Here is a 22,448-nt window from a genome sequence, read left to right on the forward strand (position 1 = left end):
TTTCGACAGGTACTTAGAGATGCCAGGGGACGCATCATTATTGACTGCCCTGTTTAACTGCAATTGTGCTGATTTTGTGAGAAATCCAGAAGAGAAAGGTGGTCTGATGAGATGAGTGTTCTTCAAAAAAGTAGTAGAGAGTTCCATCTGCTTCAGTAGAGGTTAAAACAATCCCATGAGCATCTTAATAAATTTGAAAATTTGCTTGAGTAAAGCAATTTTAAAATGTTAACATTTTCCTCAGTAGATTGGAATATCAAAAGCCATCACATAACACATTATATTTAAATGATCAATTGTAAGTATTCATTTCAAAAATAAAACTCACCTCAGAAGAAATTTTAAAGAGTTTTTTTGTTGTTTTTTATTTTAACCTAGAGCACTGTACTAGATGAATGAAAGTAGAGCAATTCATCAGATAGGAAACTACTGAGATATAGTATTTGCTCCACTATGAAAGTGTTCTTTAAAACATTTTAAATTACTTCTGGTTTTATGATAAGAAGGTGTCTTATCACACAAAGGTGTCTTGGTTCAAAAAAAATCTAACAGAATTTTAAAGATCAAAAGAAAAACAATTGAGAAACACTTCAACGATAACAGAAGGAAAATCACTGTTGTACTTCAGCATTTCTCCACTGAAGTCTAGAAATGATAGGTCAAAGCGCCTAAATACCTCCAGTTTCACAAAATTCATATAGCCTTCTCAAACAAAGAATCCAGAGTTTAATGCCTGGTGTTGAACTACCTAAAACATTATCTATCTGTATCTTGGTAAAGAGAGGAAAAAAAAGAGGAGAAAAATGCAGCAATTACTAGTCCATGTTTTATCAATTAATAACAACATGATTTTTTTCAGGTTATTGGGTCTGAGGTGATAAACAGCTTTGAAAAAATATCCTTCTCAAATGCTATCAATCTCATATACTTAAAATACAAATAACTACTCTAATTAAAGTAACAAAATAGCATGGAAGTTTGGAAATCCACGGCAGGAAGTCTGGGTCTTGTTAAAAGGATATGAAGGGTAAAAAGCTCCTTAGGACTTTCTGGATTAAGAGTCACTCTGTACTTACTAGCAAAGTTTCAGTGGTGCACAAATTAGACATGTTTTCTATGGTGCTAGCCAAATATAGTTTTAAAAATCTATGATTATATGCACAGCAGAATTTCCTGCTAGAACAAAAGGTAAAAATCAACCTTGAAGATATGCTATATGACCCACCTGGAATTAATTGGCATCTTCTGATTTAGGCAGGGATTTCCCTAAAGGCTAACCTCCTCTCTATTTCCAAACTCTGCAGGTACAAAACTTTAAAATAGAAGACAAAACCAATGAAACCTGCCATAGAAGACTGCCTGCTGAGTACAAAAACATTTGCATTTACTTTACCCCCAAATGGTGGTAGTTCTACCTCCTTGTGTGTAACTCTCCAGTAGTGCTAGTAGTCATCCTAACTTACTCTGATTATCCTTAAAGATGAACTGGATGGTGACAGAATACGGTTCCTTGTTGACATGATGATGAGAGAAATCTTTGAAAACCCTGAGAGTCAAACTCTGAAAAAGAAAAGTGTTCTTCTAGCCATACAACATAAATAAGTATTCCTTCTGAAATTTTCAAGGCAACTTATTCTATGTGTCAAATTTAGCTAGTTAATGTTCTAAGCAGGAAGGCTAAGACTTCACATGGCTACAGCTGAACATATTTTACTTACTCTGAAATTCCCTACAGTAATAAAGGGGGGGAAAAGAAATCTCCAAAGCATTAGAACTGATTCATTATCTTCAAAACTGACCTTAAAAAGAGGGTTTTTCTGATGGGAGTTACAAAACCCACCACAAACTGCAGACAACTGTGCAACAGCCAGGAATACTTCTAAAAGGATGTTTAGGGCAGGCAACAGCAAATGGATGAATTGTCCAGAGCAGAAAAAATGGGTTTAGTCTTGAAGGACATCAGTGGACTGCAACGTTTCATATGAAACTGGTGATAGTTATTAAGCCAAAACATGAGAAAAGGAGAAAAATGCAGAAGAGCTACTAAGCCCAGAGATCAAACAGATCAAAACCAGCTATTTCTTCAGAATAAAGACCCATTATTTATTTTTTAAGGATAACTTTGCTCTCTGCTGTGATAGCTATGTGAGTGTGTGACATTAGAAATTTCGTCATGACCTAGACATAAATCATCCAAACAGGCAGAAAATCCCTCTGAAAAAGCAGACACAGCTACTCTACTATTTCATGCCTATCACCATAAAATACACACTGGGATCAGTGATGTGATGACAATGCCATGACTGCTTCAAAAGTTAAAGTAATTTTATATTGCCTTTCATTCTACCTGTTCCTAAAGCTCTATAATGCAGACTCTGAAAAAAACAAACCCCATAGAAAGCTATTTCATGTGATTAAAGTTGTGTTCTGCTAACAGGTTCTCTTCAAAGAAAACATAAACAGAGTGTGGAAGTATCATTCAGCTGGGAAAATTGTTAAAACCATGAGTTTGGCTCTTCCTAAACTTAGCTTAGCTCAATTTATTCATACTACTTTTTTTTTTTCCTCCCCTTTCTTCCACAAAGGACAAAAGAATAAACAAAATAATGTTCACAGTCTTAACCGCCTGGAACTAAAACAAAGCACATTTGGAGAAGCTTGTGTAAAAGAAAGGAGATGGACTCCAAGTGAACACAAGTAGTGTTCAGAAGATTTCTTTGTTCAAAGTTTATCAAACCAAGTATATGGCACACAAAGAAAGCACAAGTAACAAGCACATGCTGGATAAAAGGCTATTTGGAAAGCGCAATCAAAACCAGATGAGAAGCCATGGATATGGAGGAGTTAATTTTTGGCATTGGTATGAATTCTGAAACAGTATAAAAGATCAAAGAGAAGCTACTGACACTTTGGAGTATGACATTTCCCCCTCCCCCCAAATGAATTTAACATCTCCCTATAAATATAACTGGGTATTACATGGACTCTTAGGCTTGGCATTAGACATTAGCCACAAATTATTCCTCATGACATCTATGCTTAATACAACTTACCAATGTCCAGAAACAGCCCAAATTATTATGCAACAGAATGCCCACTCTGTTGGGAAATATATTTAGCACTCAGATGAACTGAAAATCTTCCTGTTTAAAAAAAAAAAAAAAAAGAAAATGTTGGGCTGTAGCTGACGAGCAATTTTCTTTTCATATCTGTCAGCTTTTCAGCTTATGAGCAGTGGTTTGTGTTATAGCTAAGAGTAAAATGACTTGGTGACCCCATTTATTTGGATAATTCTTGAGGCTGATGTGGCTCAAATTCATGGAACTAATTTGTCTGGATAACAGCTTTACAAAGGTTCAGAAAAGTCTAGACATTTTCACTGTGGGAAAAAAAGATGCACAATCATTTTATACAAACTTTAAAAATAATATCCTGCAGTCATCCTTTCATATTGCAAATTATACTTCTAAAGTCAACAACAGATAAACTACAGCAGCTGAAAGTAACTGTGTTTGTACAACACTGGAAGGTTCAAGGGAGATGGAAACAGCCTTTGATTCAACTATTTTGCAAGAAATGACACAGCAAAGATAAAGATTGGTTATCTGCAGTGCTATAGGCTCCACACAATTTTTAAGGTAGGTGAAATTTTACCTGATCATAATATGATTAAAAAAAAAGCTAGTTCTTAAAGAACTAGTTGACTATGTAATTTCTTATCCACACTGACAGAAGAGCTGTAAGATTCATGAGAAGTTTGAGTACAGTTTCTAGCAGCCTAGCACAGTTTGACTAACTGGATGGAGAAAGAAGAAAAAAGGAAATGAGGGAAGAGACAAATATTGTATTTGAGTTCTACATCACTGTCTCTCACTACGGCTACAATTTTAGCTTAAAATTAGGTTTTAAAACTTAGCTCTAACATACTTTGGCCTTACTCCGTTCCGGCCTGCCAAACTCTGTTCCAAAACTGGTTTAACTGGAACCATGTTCAAACACTGCAGCCAAGCTGTTTTAGCTCCAGAACAGGAGGGGAAGGAAGAGTCAGCATTTATTTCTTTAAAAAAGAAAAAAGAAAATACTTAATTCTTTATCCTTGATCCAGAAATTCAAACAGTTATGTATAATCAAAAAGACTGAAATCCCTTCAAAATTAAGTGCTTTGTTATAAAAGCACTTGAATTTACTACAGATTGTAGCCACATGGCAAAATTCTTTCTATAAATACCCTTTGAGTCCTAGTTAGTGAAACAAAAAACTTCTCAGCTGTGCTAAGATAAAAAAATATCTCTGCAATTATTCATACTGCAGTAACACCCAGCTCAGAACCAAGGCCTGTCCAAGAGCTTAATCTAAGAAAAATCAATAGTATGAGAAAAGCAGAGGTAAAACAACTAAATACAAGTGTAATGTATGGGATGGTGGGTTCATCTGTCTTCCTGCTAATGTGCAATTTTCCTGACTTTGTCAAAACAACAAGAAGCTCCAGTGTAGCCATTGCTGCTAATACCTTCAAACAAGAATGGAAACAGTTTGCAAAGTTCATCTTTCAAACACAGTTCAGTCGATTCAGGCCAGAAATTGTTTTTTTTCACCTCGCAATTCAACCTTGGCTGGCTGCTTCCTGCAGAATTACTTTTTCAATAGTCAACCGTTTGCCCAAGTGGAATCCAATAGGATTGTTTCCTGTCTAAATGCTTACATCCCGGTTTCTCTCCTTGGTGCTTCTTAGGTTATGCAGATTCAATATTTTCCAGTACACAGCAAGTGCAACTCTTTCAAGCACTGTCTTTACATTTCCCTCTTTTTGGCAAAGCGCCATCAGCTGAAGATCCACAGTCAGTCTGGAATAAGAAATCCCCCTCTTTGGGTACTAAATTTCATGAGAGCACATGTGTACACCAGGAACAGCCCAGTAAAAGAGTTTTTATTTGACTTAGACTTCATGATGTCATACTTAGCTCAATTTTCACAGACGACTGCTAAGGTAGATTGAGATAGGTCATGAAATTATGCTAGAATCTTATCTCTCTTTCCGACTGTTACCACCAACACAGAGTGAATGCATCAGTCTCAGAGCTTGGAGACCAACAGTGGGACATGCTTGGTTCAGGACTAGCTGCAGAACTGTTACCTAAACAAGTTTTGAAATGGAATCGGAAAGAATGAGAGAGTTATGTACAATAAGTGAAACCCCATTGATACCACAGCCAGTGCAACGATCTGACTGCAGCATGTATAGGCAGAGCCAAGTCACCCTTGGTATGTTTACATTGGCATTTTTGTTCAGATCAGATGCATATTTTCAAAGCTATTCTCTCATCCTGACCATTCACTGTGCTTTTGTTCACTCCATGGAGCAATCCTGAACCATCCTTTTGGATGAAAAGAAATTTGAATATTTGCTCCAGAACAGCACCTAATACACTCTAACTGGTAATGGAAATTCATTCTGTGGGACCAGACAAAAGCTAAGTTGAAGTCCTCCCAGTTCTCCCACACATACCAAAACATAAGTGGTGCAGACAGTGAATCTACAGCACCAGAAGTTTTCCTCTACAGCTTCATTCCTGCAGAGCTGCACCAGTTGCTGAAGTAGACACTGCCACTGCATACAGATAACAGTGAATCCTCAACTGTGAAGGCTGCAGTCTGGTCTGCCAACCCACCTGAATGCAAAGGTGCTCACCAGACAGCTAAGCTTTGTGCTCCCACTGCTTCATCAGCAGTTACAGCATAATTTGAACTAACACCTCAAGCTGGCATTTCCACCAAAATAAGTGGTGTACCCTGACTGGATGCTTGCTCCTGCTTTCTTCCCTTGCACCAACATAAACATTTCTGTGGCTGCAAAGTTAATTAAAACAGGGAATGGAGCCACAGTAATACTGAGTAGGTACAAACAGTCAATTTTGACCTGGATTAGTTTTCTGATACAATTCACTACAGAGCTGCACAAGTTCTTTTACCAGCATTACTGCAGGGTATATATGGAGAAGGATAAACTGCTTTAGGCAACTGGCATTGCTTCTTTCGGTGGCCATGCTAGCTGCAACATTTGTCAAATGTCGGACTTAAAATATAACTCCTTTTTGGTGCAATCACAACTCTGAGTAAGGACAAGTTTATTCTCAAGCAATGCAGAGCTGTCAGGCAAGCTAAGAACCTGTAAATGCCACAACAGTCTGAATGGCAAGATTAAAGTCTAGAATGTAACACTGCAGCAGTGTTGATGGTGGGTGACTCATAATAATGTGTCAAATCTGATCCTTTCACTGGCAGAAACACCTGCAAAAGACAAATCCATTTTGAGTAAACTTGGACAGGTCAGTTGTTCAGTTTGGAGCATTACTGGTACATGTTAGGGAAATAGAGATATTTAGAGAATACTGGTTATAAAAGTTACTTTAAGTCTTATTCCATTCCAAGTTCTGTGTAATGAACTGAATGAATACTGACACCACACCCTGCACCCTGTGGCATTCCCTGTCTGATGGGAATGCCAAATGAACCTCTGACTCCAAGTTACTTGATCTGAAATTCAAAAAGTATAATGAGGCTTCTACAGAAATAATATAGACACTATTAGTTCTGCTTTACTTCTAAGAAAATCCTTTCCAAGTTCTATTTCAGCATGCCTTTATTTCAGTGTGAATACTCTTATTTCAGTGTGAACTGTAGGAAAAAGCAGCTGAGAAAGACAAGGACAGCAACCTACAGAAGCTACATTTGTATAGGAGGGGTTTATTTACTTACTTCAGTCTTCAGTTTCCACAGCTGTGTTCTCAGTTTCCGGAGGAGACTGTTACGAAAGCTCATCCCCACTGTGTGCTGAGATGGTCTTAATACATGAACTTCGAATTCAGGTAGGAGGTACTGCTGAATTCTGGGGCTCATTTATCTGAATCAATACTAAGTAGACTTCTCCCACTTCCCTTTTCATATAAATTTCATACTGGTAACTGTCCACCTGGTTCAAAGGGCTTAGGGTATGCCTTTTAGTACATAGTATATGTCTCAGTATAGCAAACGGGCTGCAGCAGGCATCCAGGCAGTATCTTCTTCCTACCATCCAAAACCAAGCTGCTATAGTGTACAAGCCTGAAGTCACACATAAAACAGTCACACACACCCCCTCATACAAAAACAGTCCTTTGGTTGTTCTTTGAATCATTTAGTCTTTGGATGCTGACTTGCTTGACAACTTAAGTTTCACTACAGAAAACAAAAAACCCCCACACTCTGTATCAGCCAGGATCTCTTTTACTTGTAAGTTTCTCCAACATTACATTGCTGAATTCCCATAGTCTAAAACACAATACAATGCTGACATATTGTCTTAACTAATGAGCAAGATCCCAGAAGTGGCTGAAGGTTCAGACATGCTTTCTTGATATAGGTCTTCAATGATACATACAAGGAATGAAGAGAACCTCTCTAAATGGTCAAATCAATACCAAAGGCCAGCAAAACAACCCACACAGGATGGGAGCAACGTTTTTGTGATTTCCATTCTTCACTGCTTAGGATGGTCAGCTGCTCCTCACCATGCAGCCCAGTGTGGGATCGTATCCTGAAACATCAACTTGAACACATGGTATATACTGCTTAACATTTTGCAGCCTTGAGTGGGATTTTAACACCAGTGTTTTGCTCTTCTTGGTCTGAAGCATATCTCACTTCTCCATTTCTCAAAGGCTAATACAATATCAAGCTTCACCTCTTCAGGCAAGAAAACGTGTTTCTTGCAATGGCTCCTACCTCAGAGTCCATACTCAAAAAGTTATCTTTCTGTTCTGCCCAGTAATTTACCCAATTTACCAGCAATACTGAACCAAGCCAAATAAATTTCAGCAGAACAGTATCAGTCACAAAAAATGCTAATGTCAAGGACTGCAGTATTTCTGATGGGGCAATCCAACCTTTCCCCTTCTGGGCCTCCGGAGTAGAATATTCAGCCTTACGCAAGTTCCCTGGCTGACCCAGTTCCACATCCAGGCAGACAATTTCTATAGCCTATCCAATTGTGGATGTTTTTTGGTTGTTGTTCCTGAAATCCCACTTGTTAAATTTACTAAGAGAAATGCAAAAGTTCTCCACTTTCAAGCCAGCAGCCATGCTAGTTGAATGCCACTTCTCAGAAGTAGTATGGAAATAAAATTGCTATATACCACTGTTTCAGGTCTTCCTCCAGCTTTTGGGTGAATTTTTCAAGGCATTTGTTTACATCAAAGAAGATTCTATGCACAGCCCTCACAAGCTTGTCTCCCTAGAAAGCAGATGCTCCACCAACTACTACAGTTTTCCCTTTTGACTCAGATGATCTGTTTTCAAGGGTTTGCAATCTCCTCCAGCAAGGTGGAGAAATTCAATGATGTTGTGTATCTCACATGCCCTGCTGTGCGTTTCCAGAGTCCTGTTTCCCTGAACATAGCAGAAGTCAAAGTACAAGGAGTGAGCTGCTTAGCTTACAGTTCCAGGCTTCTCTCCAGCCACCATTTTCAACTCCAAGCTGTCCGTCCGGGGAACACTATGAGCACCATTCACATCATTCTGTGCTTCTGCTGCCTTTCTGCCATTTGCAAACAGTTGCAATTAAACCAACTCACTGTTTGACTATGTGCTATCAGCGATGTTTGTTATCAAATCCTTAGAAACCATATGGAACATTGAAACCCACACTTGTGTTTGTTAGGTTGCAGCCACACTAAAATACTGGATTTCATTGCTCCCTGATGTAGACTAAAGGAATACTTATCCCCCTCACCATCTTCTACCGGAGTAATTTGTACTAATCATCACACAGTTGTTTGGATAAATATACTGTAATATTGCATGTTTTCATCAACAGGCACTAGAAAATTATTTTGAAGAACTCTGACAGCTTATAATAGCCTACTAATAAATGCAAATGAGAGTTGAGAGAGTGTTTGGGGCAGGGAGGGAAGAAGAGGGATGTTTTGCAACTTCAGTAATTTCACTGGTTCCTATGGAAATATTCCCCATTTACAATGACAAACAGAGATCAGTATGAGGTCAAATATGCAGTAATGGAACTACAGTTATAGTAAAGATGTAACAGATGCAAAGTAGGAACTATCTAAAATCCTTCATAAAAAAAAAACAAACAGTTTCACATACAAGCCATTTACCAAGCAAGTCTAAAAGAGCATTGGCAAAAATGCACTTGGTAAGTGATATCTTCTTGATTAAAAATTTATTATTTTCTTTAGCTCCTGTCCAAAGGAATGAAACTATGGAACTGAACTCTACAGGAGGTCCTATGGTGCAGGAAAAGTATGATTCTAAATGCCTAAACTTACTTCAAAAGTTTGAGGGATAACATGTTCCTATGACCAAAGTTTTGCAACTAATGTTTTCTCCAGTAAAAATAAATAAATAAATAAATAAATAAGATGATGATCTAAAAGGAAGGAAAAACAAAAAACCTGTATGTTTTACAGCTATGTGGAGCATATTTGATAGTTTCTCCCAATGGTGGTACAATTTAAGCAGCTCGTACTGCTTAGTCTGTTCTCTCCTCTGTGTCTATCCCTTAGTTGTGGCTGCACAGCCATGTGTGTGGCCATGTGATAAACTGGAACAGGGAACTGATCCTTAATCAAAAGTATCCCAAGGAAAAAAAATGAATTAGTTTCTTAATTCAGTTCATTGCACAGTACCACAAACAGCTGTGCAGGCACAGAGGGATGGTTACTGAAGCAGGAACCAGAGATAGCAGCCTGGAGCACAAGAGCTATTTATGCTGACGCAGCTTCAGTAAGAAACACACAAACTATACATATGAGCCCATCCAGACTGGGAAAGCTACTTGTTTCACAGAGCATAGTGGATACATTTTAGTTAGTTACAATGAAATAGTGTAAACATTCACTTACATAATCAGAAAGCTGACTTAATTTATTGTGTGTGGATAAAAATGCAACATCAACAGTATTTTACTGCAAATTCTGCTCTTCTTGCATCTGGTTCATTGAACTAAGTGCAACCCATCTGTTACCACACAAGACAGAAAAACAGTCAAATAGAAGAAAAGCCTCTTATTTAATACAAATCCAAAATTATTTGCTTAGACAACTAATGAAGTGGAGTATATAGGCAATTAAACACCATAGAAGGCTCTACAGAGTACTACAAAATTGCAGGAAGGTTTATAAAAGTTTATATCTGGGACAATTAGAAATACAAAATGGGGTTATTGAGTCTGGTGTTGAAACTAGTTGCCTCAGAATAAGGCACATGCATGTAATAAATTAAAATGGTCTAATAAAATATTTCTAATAGTTGGACATTGCATGGGAAACTGCAAACAATTCTGGACTGGATACCCAGAAGCAGTGTCCCACTAAGGAATAAATGTTGAAACAATTAGAACAGATTTCCTTCATTTAGGGAAAGTATGTTACAGGGCTGATTTTTCCCTCTCAGTTAGTTTCTTCTCTCTCTACCATGCAAAAATCAGACAGTGAATACCTTGCTGCTGTAAGATAGTCCTTCTACCAGAACACCTCATAACAAATGATAACTTGCTACCACATGGTATTTTTCAGTATCAGGCTCTATCACCATGATGAAAGTTGCGCTTTCATGGCACAAATGAGATTTCTCCAAATGACATATGAACATCTACTTTTTAACTCCTGAAAACTTCTTCTAATTCTTCTAATTCAATTTCAGAGGTTGGACATTCAGAAGAAAGTAGGGAAAACTAAACAGAGGTGAAGAAATTAACAAAAAGCAAGAGTGGTAAGAAAGTCATATATGAAAATCATATTGTGATTGGCAGAGCTACAATAAAACTAAGGTCTAAAATCGAAATGTATGATTTGGGGAGTATGTGTATGTGTGGGGAGGGCAGTGGAAGATCATGGATTAGTCTTCATGATGACCTTGGCCTAAAGCATCCATGAACTCAAGTTCTGATGTGTCTATCATGCACTTCAGCAAAATTAAATTATTATTATTATTGTTGTTACTAAACAGACAAGCAATATTTAACTCTAACACTGTATTGCTTTTAGTTTAAAAAGATAATAGAACATACTTGACAAAGAAAGAAGCAGAGAATACATTAATTGTGAAGTCACACCACTTTCCATATGGGAAAACATATTTATGAACAACTCATTCCTCCAGAAGGATGTATTTAAATAATTTTGGTGTCCACTGTGGGATTGTTCTAACCTATTTATTTTATTGTCAAGGAAATTTCTGCTAGCAAGTCAGCAAGAGTAAAACCAAAGACCACAAAGTATGCTCTTCTTCCTAATGTTCTGAGAATATGCAAGCAAGCTAGCACTGAATGTTTTACTTACAACACATGTTTAGTTTTCATGGAAGACAGAGAATGATGCGACCTGATACAGTTCATAACCTAAGTTCTATGCAGCACAAGAATTTATGCAAGACGTGACTGAAAACATGAAGGTCTCAGGTGACCTGGATCTACCACATGCCTTAAACAAACCGGTTCAAACTCTCAGGAGCGAACACTGTATGAATCACCATTGCTTCCCTATGCAGCATCTCATCTTCAGCCACCACTGCTACAGAAAACAATCTACCACAGAGAACCTCATAATACTTTTTTTTGCCACATAAGTGGTATAATGTAAGTTTGCCACTGTTTAGCCTCCATATGACCCAAAAGGTCCTTCATATACAATGTTCTCTCTCAGTTTTTTCCTAGATGTTGTGTTGCACCAACCATGTATTTCTCTGAGCAGAAAACAGAGAGCTTGGCAATATGGGGAGCTCTGCATATCATCGCAACTAAATATGATTAATGTGCTTAAATTCCACTCAGTTGTTTATATGCCAAGAAAAGTCCTACTAGATGTGCTAGATTTGGTTTCAGGCATTTGGATACTGAAAACCAACAAGGATGTTGACTTTACTTTCTGTCAGGTATTTAGATCTTTCACATAAATGGGCAAATGACAAGAATCGATTTGGCTCTGGACAAGAAGGCAGAAAAATATAAATACTGGGAGAAGGCAGTTAGGCACCATAGGAAAAATACTTCATCTCCGTAAGTCTATTGCCAAACATTTTTATCTCCAGCATGGTCTGGTTACGGGGCTGTAGGCATAGTTTGTTTGTTTACACCATCACAAATCACTACCAACCATCAAGTTATTTCACATGAATGGATGTAAACATGAAGTGTAGCAGTCTCTATTGCACTGAAAAATAAGCTGGGAAATGGGAAAGACAGCACTGTCAGAATATGAGGAACAGCAACTCACCTTTGAGGCTTCCTTAAGAGTCAAAGTACTTTATGAAGTAACTTGAAAACATATTTTAATCTTTATTCATAGTAACTATGTGGGCCAATTCAGAATGGGGCACAGAATTAAACTAACAGAAAGAATAAGACACCTTTCAAGGGATGGCAAGGATAGATACATAGGTCACCTTCAAACAGTGAAAATCCCAGAGCAGGTTTATTAGATACAATAGTTCAGTCTCCTTACAGATGGTATTTTAAGAAGTACTAATTTCAACTTCTCTGGACTTTTCCATCTGACAGTGAATATTGTAAATGCAAATTTTATAGTATTTCTAACCAAGCACTGCATGCTTCTTGGTAATTCATATCACTGAATTTTATATTGGAACTTTTTATTGATCTATTTCTAGACAACTGTGGTTTTTCTCTTATTAGTTTGTCAGCATAGCAATTTGCCTAGTGCATACTCATGCCTTATTGAAAAATAATTTTTTTGAAAAACAGATTCATAGATGTAAGATGCACCTTCTACAAACATGGCTGAAGGAACCCCCAGCTCTAGACTTCCCTCTTCACACAGAAAGAGACCTCATTACCTCTGCAGAATGGCCCCTCCTTAGCAGAAACCTCTCAGGGCCCCTCCCTGAGCCTATGTAAAGAAAGGGAGTGGACACAGTTTGGTAAGCAGTGCATAGGTGTGATGTATTCAGATTTTCTAAAAACATATTGCTGAGGAAAAACAACAGCAGAACATATAAATTACCATATACCCATTATTGCAAAAACATGTAAGAATTGGCCTACAATTTCCACACAACAAACCTGATGTTTCGTGATACATACTTCTTCAGTACTACCCTTAAAAGTTCTCCCTCTCTTTGAAACCTTACAGAAGAACAGAGCAATTAAATTCTGTGACTGATTGCACTCAAATACTTACTGTTAGCTTTAAACCTTAAAACAAGTTAGACTAGCATTACAAGGATCAAAAATACTGCCTAGTCATCTAAACTACTGCTTCTAAAAAGCACACTGAAGCACTGCACCTTTGAAAAGAATGACACATTCATGCTAATTCTATATATCCACAAGCTTTTTCATCTAATTCACAGTGCTGAAAGTATTTCATGGCAAGTCACATCCCATTGTTTTCTCTCAGCTGCATGATAGTCCAAAAACATTCAAGGGCAGAATAAAATCCATATTACACCAAATCACTCATAAACAGTGAATTCAGAGGAATTAATTTAAGTCCTCATGGGAGTAATCAGATATCTTCATGATATCCAAATGTTACATTTTCCTTAACTAATATGGAGATGTTTCTCAGTCTAAGGAAACTGAGAAGAGGACAATAAATAATCCTTTCCAAATTCCATTTCAATTATTATTTATTACATAACCACAATGCACATGGTACTGCACAAACAAAATAAAATAAACACAATTGCTTTCCCATCTTGTCAAACAGTTTGCAATCAAACTCCAGATAAAGAATTAACTAAACTCAAACAAAATGGGCAAGGACCAGGGATTAGCTACATGAATTCACACAGCGATAGTACAGGTTATCCACATCATTCACTGTTTTCACAGTAAAGGAAATGAAGATTTGGTTTCATTGAATCCAAGTCCCTCCCCCCAAAAAGAGTCACATAAAGAAGAATGTTCTTTAAAGCAAAAATAAATTTATTCCATACATTTCTCAAAAAAAAAAAAAAATCACTTTATATTGGAAAGCAAAAAGCACAGGTAACGTTGTGTATAAAGCCTGGCAAAATCACTTGGTACAGTTTGTTTTTTCCTTCAGTCCAACCTCAACTGACAAATGATTCCTAGTTATGTTCCCTGCAGAAGATCTATGAAGAAAATTTATTTATTTGGATTTTGTCAGTTGATATCTTTCTACATTTTGTCATCTTTCTACAGCAGATAAACTGCTGCTCACCAAAATTCCAATAACCAGCACAATTGGATGAATCTAATCAAGTACCATCCCTTTCTGGTAGTACACCTGACAAAATCATTTCCAGAAATGAGGTAATTTAGTGAGAACAGCCATGCAAGACTTCTAAAAACTGATGTTACTATCACAAAGAAGCAAAACCACCCTGCCATTAGTGATACAGGGGACTACAGCGTAACACTGAATCACCAACACTGACTCTGCCCATTCTGATTACTTATCAGAAACAGCAGCTGTTGTGTGCACTCCACTGCATTTCTGATGAGTTGTCATAGGGAACTGGGCACCAAACATCACCTTTTTCTAGCAACTGCACGGAGGTCTTTATGGGTCACCTACATTAGCTATTGGGTGTGGTAGGAAAAGGTAATTGAAAAAGTGAGATGGAAGAAGAACCAGAGTCTGTGAACAAGCATGAGACTAATGTGATGGTTTACACATGATCATTTCCTCCATTTTTTTCCTCTGTGTCTGGTTTACTTCTACTTGTCAGATGCATGCAGCCATTCAAACACTAGTAAGACATCCTACCCTTCCAAAATAAGCTTTGTAGAAGTCATCCTGTGGCCTGGATTCTCATGTAAACTAATTCTAGATAATGTCATGCTGTTTCTAGAAGCCATAACCCAAACTAGAGTAGCTAGCTGTTATCAGAGGTGTCCTTCCCATTGCTATTCTATACCACTCAAAAGTTCATTGCTGTCTGAGCTACATTTTGAGAGGCTAGATTTTTTGGGGGGGGATTCTATTAACTTTATGATATGTGAATGGAGGTATACTTTATCTGTGAGGGCCTCTGTTATTAGGTTTAACCATACTAATATTCCACTCTAGTTTATCTCTTAGTTCTTCATATGTTGGCAGCGTGTGTACATATATAGACAACCATCACACATACATGGGAGTCTATGCAGTCTAGGACAGAATCTTAATGGCCACAGTAAAGAAAGCATAGATATGACAATTGTCTATGTATGCTATTCCAGTAGCACCTCTCCCCTAGTTACAGTCAATAAACACAGACCCAGCACCAGCCATTAGACTGTCAACTTTTTAGACTGTCACAACCTGCCCACCCTCATTTCTATGGGGGTTCATGGTCAAGTGAGACTGATGGAACTAAAGGATATCCGTGTACAAAGTTGCTGTAGATTGTATCTCGACATTAAGAGATGTGCAACAATCATCTCGCAAGCAGAATGCTTTATTCAAGGTAATGGTGCATTTCTTCTCCAGCTGTGTAGAACAAGATGTCCTGAGCAAACTGCTTATCCTACGGTCAAGCACATGCGATACATTTCCCCATCAGTATCCTACATACATTCAGAAATCTCTCATTCCACACATATGCAATCCTACGCAGGAACTCGTGAAGACAATGACAACATTCAGTGCATTTCTAAATTATCTTCCCCTTGGAGTACATCCACTCAGATAAATTACAATTTTGAGATCAGGCAAGATAATATTGAGGATCTTGGATGACTGTCAGCAATGACTAAACTTAGGAATCCCAGAAGCCACTGTTACTAGTAACCTTTATAACTCTCACTGGAGTTGTAGTGGCAGATCACTTACACAAATGCTTTTCCCAGCAGAGACGAGGACACGTTTATCGTTTTCTGAAAGCTCAGTTTGCTTCCAACAGCCCTGTCCTTTGATTTACCAACACTAAACTGTTTAGCTACTAAACCAGTGGCATTAAGGTGATTCTTACCACAACCAGACAACACACAGAAGGTTGAAGAATTGACAAGACTAAGGATCAGAATTGTATTGTGACACTAAGGGATCAAAGGCAATGTGATAAATGGTAAAGGTGTCATGAAGGTGAGCACTTTCAGATACATGAAAACTTTTAGACACAGAAACATGAACCCAAATATTTTTATATACTTTTTAATAATTTCAGCAGCATATAAAATAATTTTTAATATCTTAGTATGTAAAAAGCTAATGTGAATATAGGAAGTTCTGCTTTAAAGTCACAAATATGCATACAAATGACATTGCAAACTGCTTTCTACATATTTGGCTATATGGCAGTAATAGATCACTAACTGCCTGGGAAGTACCTGAGGGAAGAAGGGAAAAGAAATGGCAGAAAATTGCTCATTCTAGTATCAAAAATGAGCAATAATTCAAAGACAGGACTGGTAGCCTACAATGCATGCTATATTTTACATTAATGTCCTACCTAACATTGCCTATGTAAAAGAAAAATTCCCTAAAGGGTTCTACCCTGAGGTATGTCATCCTATGAGCTGGGGAGAATTCTGGTAAAAACAGGACAGCAGGCAAACCAGGGAAGCGTGCCATGTTTTGTTGGGGGGGGGGGGGGGCGGGGAGGCTTGTGTCATATGATACCTGCATCATGATGGACAGATGCCAAAATACTATAGAACCAACACAGGTGAAGATGATCAAAAGGTAAATGAGTAAAGCTGAGAGAATTTTATGATCTTATAACTGCTATGACAACTTAGATTTGGCTTAAGCTCTTTTTTTTATCATTTGCAGTCTTTCCCCTTCATTCGCCTCTGTCTTAAGCACTGTCAAGTCCACTGCAAAATGAACAAAAATCTGCCAAGGCACAAAAGGAGGAACTAAATCTTCACAGCACCTTTCAATACATCTCATTTTGCAATGAACGCATGTCACAACTTTTCTCAGTTACTCTGCAGTGCGTGCAAGCTGAAAGGTAGAAGCAATGCGCATTTTCAAGCAAGCTAAAGACCACATTGACTTAAGCTGATGTGTGGGGTTTTTCCCACAGTTGCAGAGTTAATGTCCATCCCATTTCTGGTCCCTACACTTGTAAAATTAAGTTTCACATCTTTTCACTTAAGATACATGGGGTTTTTGCAATTATCTCCACCTAGAGGGATTCTAAGCTGCTGGATCCTTGTATCCAACATACCTGCCCAGAAGATCTGCCTAGTTTTAGTCACTGTAACAGCCATCTGCAACCACCAATTTACAAACAGAAACCTCCTCCTTCAAAATACATTGTTGCCAAAACACTTAGAAAGTGAAAAAAGTAAGTTTTAAGAATAATTAAATTATTATTCTCCTTTTATCTTACCTATCTTTCTGTACTCACTGCCACTTACTGCTCCAATGTATTCATATAGCAAATATCCCCATAAAGCAGCTAATAAATGGCATCAAAACTTAACACATTGACTCCAAATTCATTGTCATCCTTAAGTACCTTGTTAACTAGAACCTTAAGCTTAAAAAAAAGTTAGAATTATAGAAAGACAGATCGCTAATACAGGTATGCTCAATACATGCTTTTATTAAGAAAGTTGAAACTGATTTTGATTTAATCTGTGTGTACAAAGCTAGAAGCAGCTACATATTCATGCATCTTATCAAGTACATTTTTACTGAGGTCAAGAGCCTTGGTCAGACCATTTATGCATGCACACACTAGCCAACACATTGAGCTTCGAGATCAAAACTTTGTTGCATCAAAACTTCCCGGTCTTCATCCAAGTCTGAAGAATCAAAAGTTGTATTTTAATAACATCAGTTAGACAGAAGATTACTCCATGCATGGATAACCTTCATCAGAACATGTGGCATAGGACTGAAAATGTATGACATTAATCCAAAAAGTCACTTCACCTTTCAAAAGATACCATTACAGCTACTTATGCCTCTGTGGGGTTTATTCCTGTCCCAATTTGTATCAGCGCCCAGCAGGGTTTAGAAGAATTATGCGGACAGGGGTAGTGTCAAATGGAATCAGCTGCAGCAATGGATATCTGCTTAGAGGAGTAGGGCAGGCATCATGTCTTTTTCTGACTATATAGTACATTATAGATGTCAATGAAAACAAGTTTAGTTTTTGTATAGGCCTTGTGCCTATTTTTACTGTCAATCTTAATGTTTTAATGCCATTAGGTAACACAAGCCGGAACTCAAAACATTTTCCACACTGCATAATCCAAATTCTAATCCAAGATCCACTGTGTACTGCATCTCCACAGTGTCTACATGAACTTTTCATAGAATTTGTTTTGTCTTTCTAGCATAAACAAACTACCATCAACTTGTTTCAATACATACAAGTTCTATATGCCATGATTCCCTGTCTCACACTCTCCACCTCTGAAACATCTGAAAGCCTTTCAATGTATTTGTTTTGGTTTTAATTAGGAAGAATACAAAGATGAATGTGTTTGAAAGCTTTTAAAATAAATACATGTTAGGTATTAATACACTTGAAGCAGAGGGTGGGCTTGAAGGATTTCCATTCACAACTGGGGCCAAATTTTGGGAAACTTCTATCCCTTTCACAGGTCAGTTACTTTTGCTGGAATGATGTGTTAAGGACTGGCATAACAATCAGCAGAAACTACACTCACTGTCAGAACCAAGTGGTGGGATATCCTCCACTCCCCCAAAACTAGTACAGTTCAGCTGAATTAATGGAGTTCACCTAGACACAAGACTTGCATCAGATCCACAATGCTCTATCATCCAAATGGTATCATAAATCTCAAGCCATAACCAGTATTTTAAAACTACAGATTTTGTTCTGCTGCTTTGGATATGTTAAATTTAAAATATTATTTTATTGGACTAGCTTTCTCCAGCTGCCAGTAGCATTACACATTGGATGACATATACTTTAAACACATGTCTATATTTAAACATGCAAGGTTAGCAGAAGGGAAGAACCTTATCTTTCCTCAACATGCTTTACAACCATTAGGAACCTGCACCCACTTCATGCTCTCCACCGAAGCGTGATTTCCCCAGCTTCTCAAAATGCACTGAAGAACCGAGGTTGCATTGCAGTTGTATCCTTTGATTCAGTAAAAACCTGCACTGCAAAGTCAGTGCTTGAGCGAGCTTGTCGGAAACCCAGGGAGGGCAGTTTCAGCCATCCACGCTTCCATACCTTTACAGTAGCGGCAGATGCTACTCCAGGGCCAGCAAATAAGCTTCCACACCTCTCGCCCAGCAGCCTTCGGGTGCGCCTGTCCCCTTGTCCCCGGCACCCACTCGTGCCTCTGCCCGCGGGTGCCAGGTCCGCGGCCCCCCCCCCCCGCCCCGCTCCCGGCTGCAGCGGCCGCGCGCTGGCGGGGACGGCGACCAGGGTCAGCGCCGATTCCCCCACGGCGGGCTTTGAAAGGCAGCAGAGAAGCCCTCGGCCTCCCTCCCCGCGCAAGTCGCCCGGCACGAAGAGTAACTCCTCGGAGCCCCCCTCGGAGGCGGGGGCGCAGAGCCCCTCCAACCGCACGCCCGGGCCTCTCGCCCGGCTCGGGCGGCGAACGCCTCGCCCCCGCGTCCGAGCCAGGCGAGCGGCCCCGGCAGCGGCGCTTCCCCCTCGCCCTCGCCCACCCGGTGCCGAGGAAGGGAAAGGCGAGAGAAGGGCGCTACTTACGGGGCCCGGGCACGGCTCCCGGCGGCGGTGGCGGCGGGTCGGGCTGCGCGGAGGTGCGGAGGCAGCGGCGGGTCCCTCTCAGCGGCGAAAGCCGGGGCGCTCCTCCCCTCAGGAAGCCCCCATGCCCGGCCTTCCCACACACGTGCGGGGCCGGCAAACCCCACCCCGCTTCGCCGACCCCCTTCCCGCCCTCCCCTCCTCCTCTCCTCCTCTCCTCCTCTCCTCCCCTCAGGAGTCAGGCCACCCCCCTTCAGCTGAGCGGAGCGGTGGCGCAGCGGGGAGGCGGGGGTCTTCCCTGAAGGGTCGGGCCGTGTTTCCCGCCGTGTCCCGCGGGGAAGGGAGGCCGGGCGGCCCCGACCCCGCGGCTGAGGCCGGTGCCGGCCTCGGAGCCGTCACGGACACCCCCCCGCCCCCCCGGCCGTTACAGAACCCCCTGCACCTCCTAACGGTCGAGGAGCGACCGCTAAAGTCCCACCCGCGGCTCTCCCCCGTTTCTCATTACCAATAATCACCGGGGTTTTCGAACCCAGTTTTACCCCGAGTGCTTTGACGTTCTGCGTGCGAACAGCACCTGCGGCGGGTTCGTGATCCCTCCTCAGAAACAATTTTCCACACAGGTTTAGGCGGGTGAGCGTGTGGGTGGATGCCTCCCCTGGCCTTGCGTTAGGAGGCGGCAGGAACGGCTGCCGAGAGTCGGCTGCCTTCGAACTGCCCTTTACCGCTCGCTGGATGGATTTTCCAGGGCAGCTTTCAGGAGCATGCGGTGGGCTGGCGCGCCATGCCCTGCTCCATGTGGGATTTCGTGACCAAGCTCCAGGGAGCGGTGGGAACGAAGGGGAAAGAGCCGCTGCCGCTGTCCTACCACATCACGTTTCGAAGTTGCTTTGGGGATACATCGTAGGCAAAATTTGGCTGAGAGGAGCAAAAAAGTGCCACAGGATGGGATACAGCACCAGCCCATCACATGTACGATGCTTCTTTTCTTTCTGGTGTTGTCAATCAGCTTAATAAACTGCCTCTTCCTACGAGCCTTGCCATATTAGTTTGAGATGCCTGGGACTTGGCAGCCCTAGCTGTCCACAGGTTGGAGAGGTTTTGTGCCTCTCTCTCTCCTTCAGCCTAAATAATTCAAATTGTTCCCCTGGGCCAGATATCTTAAAAAAACTCATTTTAAGGCTAAGAATAGTCTTAGGCTAAGAATAGCTAACGCTAAGAATAACTAACATTAAGAATAGCCAGAGTAAATCTTACAATCATCATCTCTTTCTCCCTGCGTATATTCTACTTACATAAGTCCTTTCCTTTCAACTCTGTAATCCGAATACATCAAATCATTGGGAATACCTTTAAAAATTTTGGCTGTGGACCTGCTCGTCTCTTTTCTGTGGTGTTCCATCACCATATATGGTGTGTATGTGCATATATACATGCATACATACATTATATATGCATATACACACATACATGTATCATTATTGTAGCCTTTAAGAAAACAGACGTTGTTCCATGAACACCAGAACTAACGATACAGCTGACTTGTGAAAAAAATCCTTCATTGTCTTTGAGTTTTTATGTGACATCTTTAAACCTAACTCTTTTGCTTAGGTCACAACTTTCCAACAAATTTTTTAACATGATACCCAAACCTTGTGCTATCAGTGGATCACATATAACTAACATTTCACTGCTAAAGTCTTGTGTAAATTTCTATGAACAGGGCTTCAAATTTGCTTCAGATAATATTTGAAAAAGACCAGCGATCACATATCATTGCCAACTATCCTCAGTTCAAGCTAGTTACTTAGCTTACATTTCACAAAAAAATAAAGCTAACATATTTCCGTAAAGATTTTATACCAGCCCTGCAGTGCTTCTACCCACTCTACATCCATACAATTTCCTGAAGAGACTAATGCCATATTCTGTCAAGGATGCAGGCAAAGCCCATGAAGGTCTGGACCATTTTCAGCACCCCTAGATCTCCATCTTTTTTTTTTGTAAAGGACTTACAGATTGAATATATTCCCTTCCGTTTCATTTTTTGGATCTAAATGTCATTTGCTCTTCAGACAAGGAGTTATCTGTCTTAAATACAGTTCTTTCCACAATGAATAATAATATTCCTTACAGTTAAAAAAACTAATAGTGTAGGTTTCAGCTATTAGATCAAAGGATTTTTCTTCTGTGAAGATTCCACCTGAAGCAGTCATGTGTATGAGCATGTCTTCCTCTGTCCATACTGCCTGTAAAGTGTGAATTTTAAATATTTACATCCAGTATTAATGGGGTCCTGAAATGCCACCGCCTAAAACAGGAGAAATGGCCAGGTATTATCTCAGCCCTAATTATACTATGTTGATCTGTTAACAACTGAAATGTCTTTCCCTGCTTGCTCAGTCAGTGTGGTGGCTTTGAAATGTTGACAGATCTATAACTGCTTTTATAAAAAGCAGCAGAGTGTCACAAACCTCAGCAAGCATGTTTCTGGGAGGTCTGGTAATCCTGCACAGCTGCAGCTTTCCTTTTCTTCAGTGGAAAGTCCTTTCCCACTGACTGTGCAGCCAAGGTAAAGTGCCTGCTTTTGGAACAGTTCCCATTTTGGAGGCCTCAAATTGAGATTGTCAGCCTTCAATTTATCGGTAGCCACTTGTAAATGCATCAGTTCCGATTCAAATGTTTAGTATGTACTAATGTATCACACAATTAAAGCAAACAGCAGTTACTCCAGTTGGCTGGTTTTGCAGCCTCACAGGGAATGTGTGTATCCTACAGTCAGATGTGCAACTGCAGGTCACAAACATACTCACAGTCCAGCTTTAAGCCAGCTA

General features: G+C 39.8%; 1 protein-coding gene across 5 annotated transcripts in view; it reads right to left on the minus strand.

Moving 5' to 3' along the window:
• The window catches only part of SLC7A2 (solute carrier family 7 member 2), a 66,948-nt gene that overhangs the window by 39,715 nt on the left and 4,785 nt on the right, over positions 1-22,448 (minus strand). For 2 of the 5 annotated variants that reach the window (XR_011325769.1, XM_069789176.1), the window contains exon 1: positions 19,621-19,839. The exons of 1 other annotated variant lie outside the window; for it this stretch is intronic. The gene's annotated coding sequence lies outside the window, so the exon portion shown is untranslated. Of the gene's footprint in view, positions 1-19,134; positions 19,250-19,620; positions 19,840-22,448 lie in introns of those variants that run through there. 2 more of the 5 variants (XM_069789213.1, XM_069789199.1) reach the window with 2 other exon arrangements.

This window comes from Haliaeetus albicilla, chromosome 1 (assembly GCF_947461875.1).
Source record: "Haliaeetus albicilla chromosome 1, bHalAlb1.1, whole genome shotgun sequence".
Classification (NCBI taxonomy): domain Eukaryota; kingdom Metazoa; phylum Chordata; class Aves; order Accipitriformes; family Accipitridae; genus Haliaeetus; species Haliaeetus albicilla.